Here is a 12,299-nt window from a genome sequence, read left to right on the forward strand (position 1 = left end):
TAGTATGTACACGTTCCATTCCATTCTTATTTTCTTAATCTCATATATATTTAGGAATATATAGATATATATGTATTCCTATATTTATATATTTAGAAATATGTGTTTTTGTGTATATAATATGCATATATGGGCTTATTAAAAAATTTGGCTGTTGTAAAAGTTACAGCTGTTTCAGTGAATATGCTGTTAAAGTGAACACTGTTTTTCTCCTCAAAATTGAGCTTTCATTGAAATGCCACTTGTCTTTTTAGGGAAAATTGCTTACCCCTCCTCTCCTTGCCTACCTCCCCAGAATAGGTAGTTGTAGATGTTATGCATTACTTAAGGCAAGTCAGAATGTTGGGAGAAGTACATCAGCAAAATAATCTGCAATAAAATTAAGCATTTGAAAGAAAACCTGCCATTTTCATGCCCTAGGCTGCCTTTGATAAGGAAACAAATGACAATGATAACAAATGACATTTATTTGGTACCCACTGCATAGTCAGCATCAGGAATCTCTGCCACAGGCTGGTTTGTGTTAAAGAAGAGTTGGTCTGCTGAATATGGACTTAAGCAAATGTCAGAAGAAACTCCTAAACAGCTACTCCTGACAAATGAGATCCTCTTTAGTCTACTCTTTCAGAATTTCCTTCTGCTCAAGATAGGGAAAATGATAGTGAGGAAAGTTTGTTTTCGATGGATTTTAAATTTATTATGAGTTGAAAACCATAAAACAAGGAGCTCTCTGATGCTCCCTACTGGGGGGACAGAGCTGGAAAATGTAGAAGATTTATTAGCTAACTTGGTCATATTGTGAGGGGCTTGAAGGAATGTGGATTTCCAAGACGCCCAGGTTTCTTTGCCCCAAACATACCCTCTGTGTTTTATATTCTGTAGTAAAATATGTGAGCAGCGTGCTGTGGAAGACACACAATTTCCTGTCCATCTGTGCTGTGCTACCAATCATTGGCCACCAGCTCAGAGTGTGTCACCCGCAAAGATAAATCGTTCTTCACTCGAGAAAGGCTGTTGCAGCAATGTGGCATGTGGTTATTTGAATAAGAACAGAGCGATAAAGTTGTAATTGGGAAAAAGGGCTAGGGAAGCAGTTTTATAGACTCCAGAGGTAGAAAACAGAACAGAACTCTCTGGGATTCCCAAATAATTTTAACCAACAGCCCAATTTAATGTCTTGAGTCATCAGAATTGCCTATGAATCATCCAGCCCTCTTTATTTTACAGGCATTCTTTCTTGCTGTAAGTGACACTGTGTGTATTCTGATGTTATGTGGCTTAAGTTTCTGCCATTTCCAGAAGGGAAAGAAGGTGTTGCACTACTCCAACATGTTGGAGAGAGCTGGCCCCCAGGAGCTATCAGTGCACTGATGTAGGAACATTTCCTCTTAGTATTGGCTGAGAGTCAGGTCTGATTGCTCCACATAGTCTAAGACACCAGAGCACCCTCATGTGGGACTAGGCACTTATCCCCTCAGTTAACATTCATGTCCTTTGTAGGGACATGGATGAACCTAGAAACCATCATTCTCAGCAAACTGACACAACAACAGAAAATCAAACACTGCATGTTCTCACTCATAGGTGGGCGTTGAACGATAAGAACACATGGACACAGGGAGGGGAGCATCACACGCTGGGGTCTGTTGGGGGGAAACAGGGGAGGGACAGCAGGCGGTGGGGAATTGGGGAGATATAGCATGGGGAGAAATGCCAGATATAGGTGAAGGGGAGGAAGGCAGCAAATCACACTGTCATGTGTGTATCTATGCAACAATCTTGCATGTTCTTCACATGTACTCCAAAACCTAAAATGAAATTTTAAAAAAGCACCAAAAAATTAACATTGCAGAGGCTGAGCATGGTTGAAAATTGGAGAATTTCAATTTTCTCTGCTTTTCCTTCACATCAAGGCAGGGCTTTGAGGATAACACTTGGAGAGCTTTTGTGTGGCCTCTGCATTGGCAGGATAGGAGACAATGATCTCACTCTTGCCTGAGAGCTCTAAAGGGCAAAGTGAACTATGGCCACAGTGCAGCATTTGTGTTTGGGACTACACTGCATTCCCACCAATTATGGGTTACGGATGTGTGTCTCCGAAGGCCAGTGATGATCAGGGAGAGAGACAATCTGCTAGGGTCCATACTCACCTTGCAGGGATTCTTCCAAAATGGCTTTCTGGAGGGGAATGGAGCCCCCAAAGTAAGAATCTATGAAGAGAAGGACTACAGAGAACCAGCAGCCTAAAAGTGGTTAGCAGGTGCAGCAAGAAGTATATTACTGTAGCATGGAATGGCAGGGGAGAGGTCCATAGCAGTGAGGGCTCTGCAAAAATGCACAAAGGCGCCCATGGGAGAGCTTTAAATCCATAGCAAGACAAACACAACTTCAGGTGGATTACGATCTGAAAAGGTACTAACTACACTCTTATCCTTTTGCCCTCTCCTCCGCGTCTCTGCTGTAGAGTAATTTTCAGATACTTTCGTTCAAAAGATCTTTGAATCCCATCCTATTTCTTCCTTCTGACAGTAGTCTTCAGATAAACCTACCAAAGTATGAAACTTTGGTACTGCATTGGAAGAAATTTGTATAATTCAACTCTGACTGTTTTAGGGGCCAACGTGGCAGACCACATTTAATCATCTGAGTGTATGCCTATACATTGCAGAATTTGCCCTGGTTTTCACTCAGGGGAAGAAATAAAATCTGCAGACTGGGTTGGAGAAAGTCAAAGTAAAAGGAAAAAAGGACTTTCTATTGTATTATAATGTTAACTTGTTCAGTGCATTAATCACGTAAGTAAAAACTGTTTGCTATTCAGTTGTCACTCCAAAATCAATTACCCAGCTCTGCCCTCCTCATACTATGAAATGGCTGTCTTATTCTAAACTCCTCCTCAATGTGGAGACCAGATTGCAATATGTGCTTTCCCATGTTCTTCCTCATTGCAGGCTAAATACTTAAAAGAAAGAACTCTTTGATCCTGAACCTAGGAAGAAATATTACTACTATCTTGGAAGTTCCAAATATTCCTGTTTATAAACTTTGGCTTCTTCGTCAGTCCCTGCTTTTAAGCTCTTACTCTGTCCTTGAAAGCCTCTTACTCTATTCCATATCTGACTCTGCTGATTCCATTCAGCCAATCCCTCACCCCAACCTGTTTTCCATGATTAGAAGATCTCCTGAAAGCTAAACATCTTTCTTCCTAGACTCCCCACATTTAGGGATGATAAGAAGTCTTCCTTAGTCATCTTGTTCCTTTTTTTTTTTTTTTTTTTTTGAGATGGAGTTTCACTCTTGTTGCCCAGGCTGGAGTGCAATGGTGCTGGTGTGATCTTGACTCACTGCAAACTCCATCTCCTGGTTTCAAGCGATTTGGCTCACTGCAAACTCCATCTCCTGGGTTCAAGCGATTCTCCTGCTTCAGCCTCCAAAGTAGCTGGGATTACAGGTGCCCACCACACCCAGCTAATATTTTTTGTACTATTTTTAATAATCATCAAAGTTTTATTAAAACCAGGCAGACATTCTTTTAAAGCTTTACATAAATCATCTCTTATAATCACCCTATGTGTTATTTCTATAGAGCTGACATAAAAATTACTACAAGCTAAATGACTTAAAATAGTAGAAATGTATTTTCTCCTAACTTTGAAGGCTAGAAGTCTGAAGTCAAAGTGTCAGCAGGGCTGTGACCTTTTTGAAGACTCTAGGAGGGGAACCTTCTTTGCCTCTTCTATCTCCTTGTGGTTCCAGGGATTCCTTTACTTGTGACTGTATCACTGTACTCTCTGCCGTTGTCTTCATCTGGTCTTTTCCTCTGCATGTGTGGCTTCCTGTCTTCTGTTTCAAATCTTCCACCTTTTTCTTATAAGGATGTTTGTCTTCATATTTAGAGTCCACTGTTAATGCTATGTCATATTCTTCAGCAGCTAAGTGTGCTAAGCCCAAGTAGTAACAGGCTTCCCCTTTCATCTTTTTGTCACCTCCTTCTTTGGCTATTTCAGAAGCTTTTATTAGAATTTTGATGGCCTGTTTGTATTCTTTGTTTTCCAACATTTTGTCTAAGAGTAATCTGTAAGTCCTCAGGAGACTCTCACAGGCCAAAAAAGTTGAGAAAGCAGCCTGTCTCATCCTTCCATATCCGTCCCTGAGTCAATTGATGGAATGCTTCATAATGGTCAGCAGCTTCCAGAAGCTGACCATCTTCCTCGTAGAGGAGACCCATGTGCATATATGCCTCGGCTTCTTTCTTCCCACTGTCAATTTTGATCAGCTGAGCAATCTTAAAACATCATTTGTAGAAGTGCTTCCTTATCCACTTGTCTTCACAATTATGAAGTAACAGGCCAGAGCATATAAGTTATTATATACATCTTCAAAGGATTCTTTCCTCTCAGCATCCTCAGCCCTGGTCAGGTAGTGATAGAAATGATCCAGTTTATCAGGCTGCTCCTCCAGGGGCTTCTGCAGCCAGAAGAGGGACCTGACTCTTGCAGCCTCCCTCAGGGCATCCCACTGCTCCATCAGAGTGAAGAGCTAGGTGAAGGACTTATGATAACCGTCTCACAGCATGTCCACACAGACGTTCTTCTTGTAGGAGTTCCTATAAGCAGCAACCTCCTCTTTTGACAATCCTTTGAAATTCACCTCTAGATAATGATCGATGTCATCTTTCTCTTTGATCAATTGAGACTTTGAAATTTTTCTGGAGGAGCATGGCAGCTTCTGTCTGGCTAAGGCTGTAAGCTTCGGGCGTATCATGGGCAGTGGGGGCTGAGTAGTCATTCGGAATTTACAGATTACTGCTGATGGTCTCTTCAGGCTTATAGATGTCAGCCTTGGTGCACTGGCCCAGGTGAACGACCCCAGTTTTCGGTTCCGCCGAAGTAAGTCCCCCACTGGTGGCAGGTGCTGGGTGCAGGCACTGCCCCCTCCTCTCGCTAGATTCTGAGACCTGGCTCCGCCTAAGCCTTTTTTTGTATTTTTAATAGAGATGGGGTTTCATCTTGTTGGCCAGGCTGGTCTCGAACTCCTGACCTCAGGTGATCCACCCACCTCAGCCTCCCAAAGTGCTGGGATTACAGGTGTGAGCTACTGCACCCAGCCAAAACCTTCCCTAAGTCCGGTTGGTGTGACCCATTGCTGTTTCTGGGACCACTGTTACGGGAACTTGCCTGACCATGACGGGATATCTCTTCTACTTGGAGACTGTCCTTTTCATAGCCAGGCTAAAACTATTATCAGTGAGTCTACCAGACCTAGAACTTGTTCCACCATAGGAGGCAGTTGCCAACTGTTTTTTAGGCCGCAGATAGATAAACTTACATAGAAAACTAAGTCTAAAGAGTGTTCTGGGATTAGTATAAATTTAGTCCAATATTCTATATCATCTTCTTTTCTCAATGAAGATGGACTTTAAAATGGACCCTAACAATTATCCTGAGGCTGAAAATAAAGTGTAATGGTTTAACAGATTCCATTTGCTGATAATAAAAGAAATTAGTCCTTTTAAAATAAGTAATATGCTCCAGATACTTTGCTAGTATTTTGTGTACATTGTTTCAGCTACCTTCAAAAGTAGCATCTTATGATCTGCTTTTTTACAGATGATGAAACTGAACCCTCAGTGGGCTGATTCTAAAACCATGCATTTTCCCTAATGTGTGCCACTGTTATGTCACTCTGGTGTACTGGGAGTTGAGCAACACTATATATATTTTGTATACCTGAGTTGGTTTTATTTAAAATAGTGTTTCTCAGTCAGGGGTGATTTTTGCCTCTTAGGGGCCATTTGGTAATGTCCAGAAACAGTTTCAGTTGTCATGACTTTGGTGAGGGTGCTACTGGCATCCAGTGAGTAGAAGCCCGTGATGCTGCTAAACAGTCTACAGCATACAGAACAACTCCCTACAACAAAGAATTATGCAGCCCCAAATGTCACTAGTGGTCAGGCGGAGATACTCTGGTTTAGAGATATTTTGAAAAGCAGATTATATGACTGGAAAGACAGTTGGATTTGGAAGTTTTGGCTAAATATGTTACCAAAACAATGGGTGGTTGGGATAAAATTTTGTAAGAGAAAAAATTAATTTAATGCTTTGTGATTACCCAAAGTCCCCAGAAGTCTTACAAATTTTAACATGTTGGTATATATGGGCTGCCTGAGCAGTAAAGGTCCTCTGGGAGTCCCTTTTGCTTGGAGTGAACCTAGGTAAGAATGGCCATTTCAGGTGGGCCGTGATTGATTTTGGCTTATATAGGATGTTTGTGAATTAAAAATTGTATTTTGAGAAGCCTGAAAGATTATAAAGCAGATAGACTGAACTCTACTAACTGCAAATGAGATGTCGTCAAGGAATCTTGCATTGCTTTTCAGAGTTTTTACCTCTTTGTCTTTCTTAATATCTTCTAAAATCTAAAACATACCTCATAGCAGAGTTCTGGAAATCCAGGTGAGTATCTTACTTCATTTATTTTCGTAGTAAGAAAGTTATACACATTTGCTCACTGGAACAAATTACCCACTTATTGAATCAGGAAAGTGCAATATTACTTACAAACTGTTCTCCACTGGTACCCATAGCAGAGGAAAGATTGTTCTGGCGTAGTATAATGGCATCCAAATTATTATAGCATTAATTCAAGAAACCAGACAGTAAGAAAAAAGCTAGCGGGCCCTGAGCAGCAGTAATGTTCTGCTCCTGGAGCTGATTAGTTATTTAAAATACAAAACAGCAGAGAAACCAAGAGACTGGAATCGGAAAGGAAATATAATAACGATTTGAGAAAAGAGTTTGGAAAGGGAGATGTAATCACCTATTGGCCAACTTAATTCTTGACTTCTAAAGTGAATTAGAAGTGGGAAGAAACACATTTCCTTTTCATGTAATAAAGTGAGTCCAAGTATAATTCTTAATGAGGCTGTCCAAACTGCATTCATATTGTTCCTACTACCCAGAGAAGAATAAATGATTGTAAACATCTGTGCATACCCCATGCATTTGTTGCACAACATGCTCATGCTATAAAGATCTCCATAAAACAAAGCAGCCTGGATATTACTCAGGCTTATTTTATAATGCTGCCTCTGTTCAAAAATGCATACAGAGGATTATTATGTACTCATAAATTCAGGCCAATTAGGCAGAGAAACATTCCAAGCATAATGCCGCATGTTCCAGCATTCTATCACCTCCTTTAGGTGCTATTCTTTGGGAAAAAGAAGCCTCAGCAGAACTTTACACACAACTCGTCGTCCTGGCAAGCAGAGAACACACGTTTGTAGGATTTGGGTTGTATAAAATATTCTTTTATATGGGATGGTGTCCAGTTGTTGTTAAATTAGCTGCATTTCAAAAGAATGGGAAATGATACAGTCATCGCATGGGGATAAGGGTATGGAGACAGCATTTAAGAAAGAGCAGTTGTTGTGGGTGGATTTTGCCAATGAAGAAAATTATGTATGTCAGAGTAAATGTGCATATCTTATTGTTCTAGGATGTTAAGCTCTCTCCTTGAAGATTTAAAAAGTTTAAGACTCATTTAGAAAGTTTCAATTCACAAGGAAATAGTAAACACTTATTTCCTCATTATTTAATTATTAGGAGTATGACTCAATTTATTGTGTAACCGTTGAGTGCCAAGTATTACACGACATGCTCAGGACAAAAACTTAAGAAGTTTCATGGGATGTCAGTTTAATAAGGGTAAGAAAGAAACTTATAAACAAATATTATATTGCAATTACTTTTGCACCACCCATTGCTTGTTTTAATATAATGCAAGAAGATAAATGTAACTAATTAAGTGTAGGAAGAAGAGAAAAAGATTAGAGAAATACTTAGAAATTAGTTTGGATAATCTTGTTAACTGATTCAGGTTGGAGACCAAAGGAGAAGCACCCCTAAAATGTGCCGATTAGCCTTCCAAAATGGGGAACAAGATGGATAGAGGTTCCCTGCATCAAGATAATGGTACATGAGAAAATACACTTTTAAGGGAAACTTGAAGAGTTTATGAGACTGAATTAGTGTTTCTGAATATTCTGGTAGAAATTTCCAGAAACAAGGAAGAAAAATGGGTTCTGGCCATTAGGAGAGCATTCTGAGATGAAAAAATGGATTTGGGATGCTTTTAGCTTTAGTAAGTCCACCACGTTTTGCTGCTACTTTGTGTGCCCTGAGAAGGCTTGTGGTTTTGTATGATTTTTCCTCCTTCTTTTTTTTTTTTTTTTTTTTTTTTTTTTTGTGTGTGTGTGTGTGTTTCTTATTTATCCTTTGTTTTTCTTTCTGTTATTTATTTTAGGTTCAGGGGTACATTTGCAGGTTTGTTACATGGGTAAATTGTGTTTTGTGGGGGTTTATTTCATTACCTAAGTAATGAGCACAGTACCCGATAGGTAGTTTTTGGATACTTACCCTCCTCCAAACCTCTACCCTCAAGTAGGCTCCAGTGTCTATTGTTTCCCTCTTAGTGTCCATGTGTACTCAACCTTTAGCTTCCAGTTGTAAGTGAGAACATGCAGTACTTGGTTTTCTGTTTGTGTTAGCTTGCTTAAGGCAATGGCCTCCAGCTACATCCTTGTTGTTGCACAGGACGTGATTTTATTCTTTCTTTATGGTTGCATGGTATTCCATGGTGTATATGTGCCACATTTTCTTTACTCAGTTCACCACCAATGGGCATCTAGGTTGATTCCTGTCTATGCTATTGTGAATAATGCTGTGATGAACATATGTGTGCACATATTGTTACAGTAAATTATTTATATTCCTTTGGCTATATATCTAGTAATGGGATTGCTGGGTTGAATGGTAGCTCTGTTTTAAGTTCTTTGAGACATCTCCAGACTGCTTTATAAAGTGGCTGAACTAATTGACATTCCTGCCACCACTGTATAAATGTTCCCTTTTCTCCACAGCCTTACCAGCAACTGTTATTTTTAGATGTTTTAATAGTAGCCATTTTGATTGGCATGAGATGGTAGCTCACTGTGGTTTTGATTTATATTTGTCTAATGATTAGTGATGTTGAGCATTTTTTATATGATTTTTGGCCACATACATAGCTTTTGAGAAGTGTCTGTTTATGTCATTTATCTATTTGCTCACTGGATTTTTTTCTTGTTTGTTAAATTCTTAAAGCTGCATATAGATTTTGCTGGATGTATAGGTTGCAAATATTTTCTCCCAATCTGTGGATTGTATACTCTGTTTATAGTTTCTTTGACTGTGCAGAAGGTCTTTTGTTTAATTAGGTCCAACTTGCCAATTTTTGTTTTTGTTACCATTGCTTTTGGAGTCTTCATTATGAAATCTTTGTCAGGGTCTCCAAATTCAGGTAGCGTCTTCCAAACTTCAACTCTTTTTCTTAGATTTTCTTCTAGGGTTTTTAGACTTTTATGTTCCACATGTAAGTCTTTAATTTATCTTGAGTTGATCTTGTACATGGTAAAAGGACAAGATCTGGTTTCAACTTTCTGTGTATGGCTAACCAGTTATCTCAGTACCATTTATTGAATAGGGAGTGCTTTCCTCATTGCTTGTTTTTTTCAACTTTGTCAAAGCAAATGGTTGTAACTGCACAGCTTTATTTCTGAGTTTTCTAACCTGTGTCATTGGTCTACATGCCTGTTTTCATACAAATACCATGATGGTTTTGTTACTATAGCCTTGTAGTATAGTTTGAAGTCAGGTAACATGATGACTCCAGCTTTGTTCTTTTTACCTGGGAATGCTATGTCTATTTGGGCTCTTTTATGGTTCCATATACATTTTCAAATAGTTATTTTTTTTCTAGTTCTGTGAAGAATGTTGGTAGTTTGATAGAAATAGCATTGTAAATTGCTCTGAGCAGTGTAGCCATTTTAATAATATTGATTCCTCCTATCCATGGGTATGTAATGTTTTTCTATTTGTTTGTGTCATCTCTGATTTCTTTCAGCAATGTGTTGTAATTTTCATTGTAGAGATCTCTTACCTCACCAATTAGCTGTATACCTAGATATTCTATTCTCTTTATGGCTACTGTGAATGGAATTGTGTTCTTGATTTGGCTCTCCCCTTGGACATTATTAATGTTATATTAGTTTGTTTTCACAATGCTATAAAGTACTATCAGAGCTTGTGTAATTTATGATGAAAAGAGGTTTAATTGACTCACAGTTTTGCAGGCTTAACAGGAAGCATGGCTAGGATGCCTCAGGAAACTTGCAATCATTGCAGAAGGCAAAGGGGAAGCAAGCATGTCCTTCCATGGCAGTGTAGGAGAGAGAGGGTGGAGGGTGGAGGTGCCACATACTTTTAAATGATCAGATCTTGTGAGAGTTTACTTACTGTCATGAGAAGATCAAGAGGAAAATCCACCCCAGTGATTGTCTCCTCCCACCAGGCTCCTCCTTCAATTTGACTTGAGATTTGGGCAGATAGCCAGATCCAAACCACATCGTTCCACCCTTGGCCTCTCCCAAATCTCATGTTCTTCTGACATTGGAAAATGTAATTATCCCTTCTTAACAATCCCCCAGACTTAACTCATTTTAGCATTAACTCAAAAGTCCACAGTCTAAAGTCTCATCTGAGACATGGTAACTCCTTTCTGCCTATGGATCTGTAGTGAAAAAACAAGTTAGTTATACCCAAGATACATGAGGGTATAGGCATTGGGTAAATTCTCCCATTCCAAATGGGACAAATTGGCCAAAATAAAGGGGCTACAGGCCCTGTGCAAGCCCAAAACCCCAGCAGGGGAGTCATTAAATCTTAAAGCTCCAAAATAATCTCCTTTGACTCCATGTCTCGTGTTCAGGCCACACCAATTCAAGGGGCGGTTTCCCAGGGACTTGGGCAGCTCCACCCCTGTAGCTGTGCAGGGTACAGCCCGCATGGCTGCATTCACAGGCTGGTGTTGAGTACCTGCAACTTCTTCAGACACACAGTGCAAGTTATTGGTAGATTGACCTTTCTGGGTCTGGAGCATAATGGCCTTTTTCTCAAAGCTCTTTTAGACAGTTCCCCAGTGGGGTCTCCAATCTCACATGTTCCCTCTGCATTGCCCTAGTATAGGTTCTCCATGAGGTCTCCCCCCTGCAGCAGATTTCTGCCTGGACATCTGGGTGTTTCTGAAATCTAGGTGGAGGTTGCCAAAATTTGAGGCTTGCATCCTCTAAAGCAGTGACCCAGGCTTTACCTGGGGTCCTTTTAGTCATGGCTGAAGCTGGAGTGCCTGGGATGCCAGGCACCATATCCTGAGGCTGCACAGAGCAGTGGGGACAAGGGCCTGGCCAACCAAACCTGTTGACCTCAGAGGCTTCCTGGCCTGGGATGGGAAGGGCTGCATAAAGGTTTCAAATATATCCTGGAATCATTTTCCTCATTTCTTGGCTATTAGCATTTGGTTCTTCTTGACTTACAGAAATTCGTGAAGCTGGTTTGGCTTGAGTTTCTTCCTAGAAAGTGGTGTTTACTCTTCTACCACATGGTCGGGCTTCAAGTTTTCCAAACTTTTATTTTCTGCTTCCCTTTTAAATGTAAGTTCCATTTTCATACCATCTCTTTGTAAACACATATGACTGTGGGCTGTTAGAAGGAGCCATGTTGGATGCTTTGCTGCTTAGAAATTTCTTCTGCCAGATATCCTAAATCATCTCTCTCAAGTTCAAGTTCCACAGATCCCTAGAGCAGGGGCCCAATGCCACCAGTGTCTTTGCTAAAACACACAAAGAATGATCTTTGCTCAAATTCCCAATAAGTTTCTCATGTCTATTTGATACTACCTAAGCCTGAACTTCATTGCCATATGACTATCAGCATTTTGGTCAAAACCATTCAACAAGTCTTTAGGGAGTTTTCAAGCTTTCCCACATCTTCCTTTTTCTGAGCACTCCAAACTGTTCCAGCCTCTGCCTGTTACCCAGCTTCAAAGTTGTTTCCACATTTTCAGATATCTTTATAGCAGTACCTCCATCCTGGTACCAAATTCCTGTATTAGTCCATTTTCACACTGCTGTAAATAACTACCTGAGACTGGGTAATTTATGAAGAAAAGACATTTAATTGACTCACAGTTCCACAGGCTTAACAGGGAGCATGGCCAGGAGGCCTCAGAAAACTTACAATCATGGAGGAAGGGGAAGCAAGTAAGTCTTACCATGATGGAGCAAGGTGTGGGGGGTGCGTACCACATAATTTTAAGTGATCAGGTCTCAAGAGAACTCACTGTCATGAGGACAGCAAGGGGAAAAACTGCTCCCATGATCCAATCACCTCCCACCAAACCCCTCTTCTAATTCAATGTGA

The 12,299-nt window shown here is 40.2% G+C and overlaps 1 long non-coding RNA gene and 1 pseudogene across 1 annotated transcript in view; one reads left to right on the plus strand and one right to left on the minus strand.

Moving 5' to 3' along the window:
* The window catches only part of LOC141580775 (uncharacterized), a 352,628-nt gene that overhangs the window by 181,731 nt on the left and 158,598 nt on the right, over positions 1 to 12,299 (plus strand). The gene's annotated exons all lie outside the window — the stretch shown is intronic.
* Positions 3,673 to 4,788, minus strand: LOC101031555 (tetratricopeptide repeat protein 29-like; annotated as a pseudogene).

The sequence above is a fragment of the Saimiri boliviensis genome, chromosome 13 (assembly GCF_048565385.1).
Source record: "Saimiri boliviensis isolate mSaiBol1 chromosome 13, mSaiBol1.pri, whole genome shotgun sequence".
NCBI lineage: Eukaryota > Metazoa > Chordata > Mammalia > Primates > Cebidae > Saimiri > Saimiri boliviensis.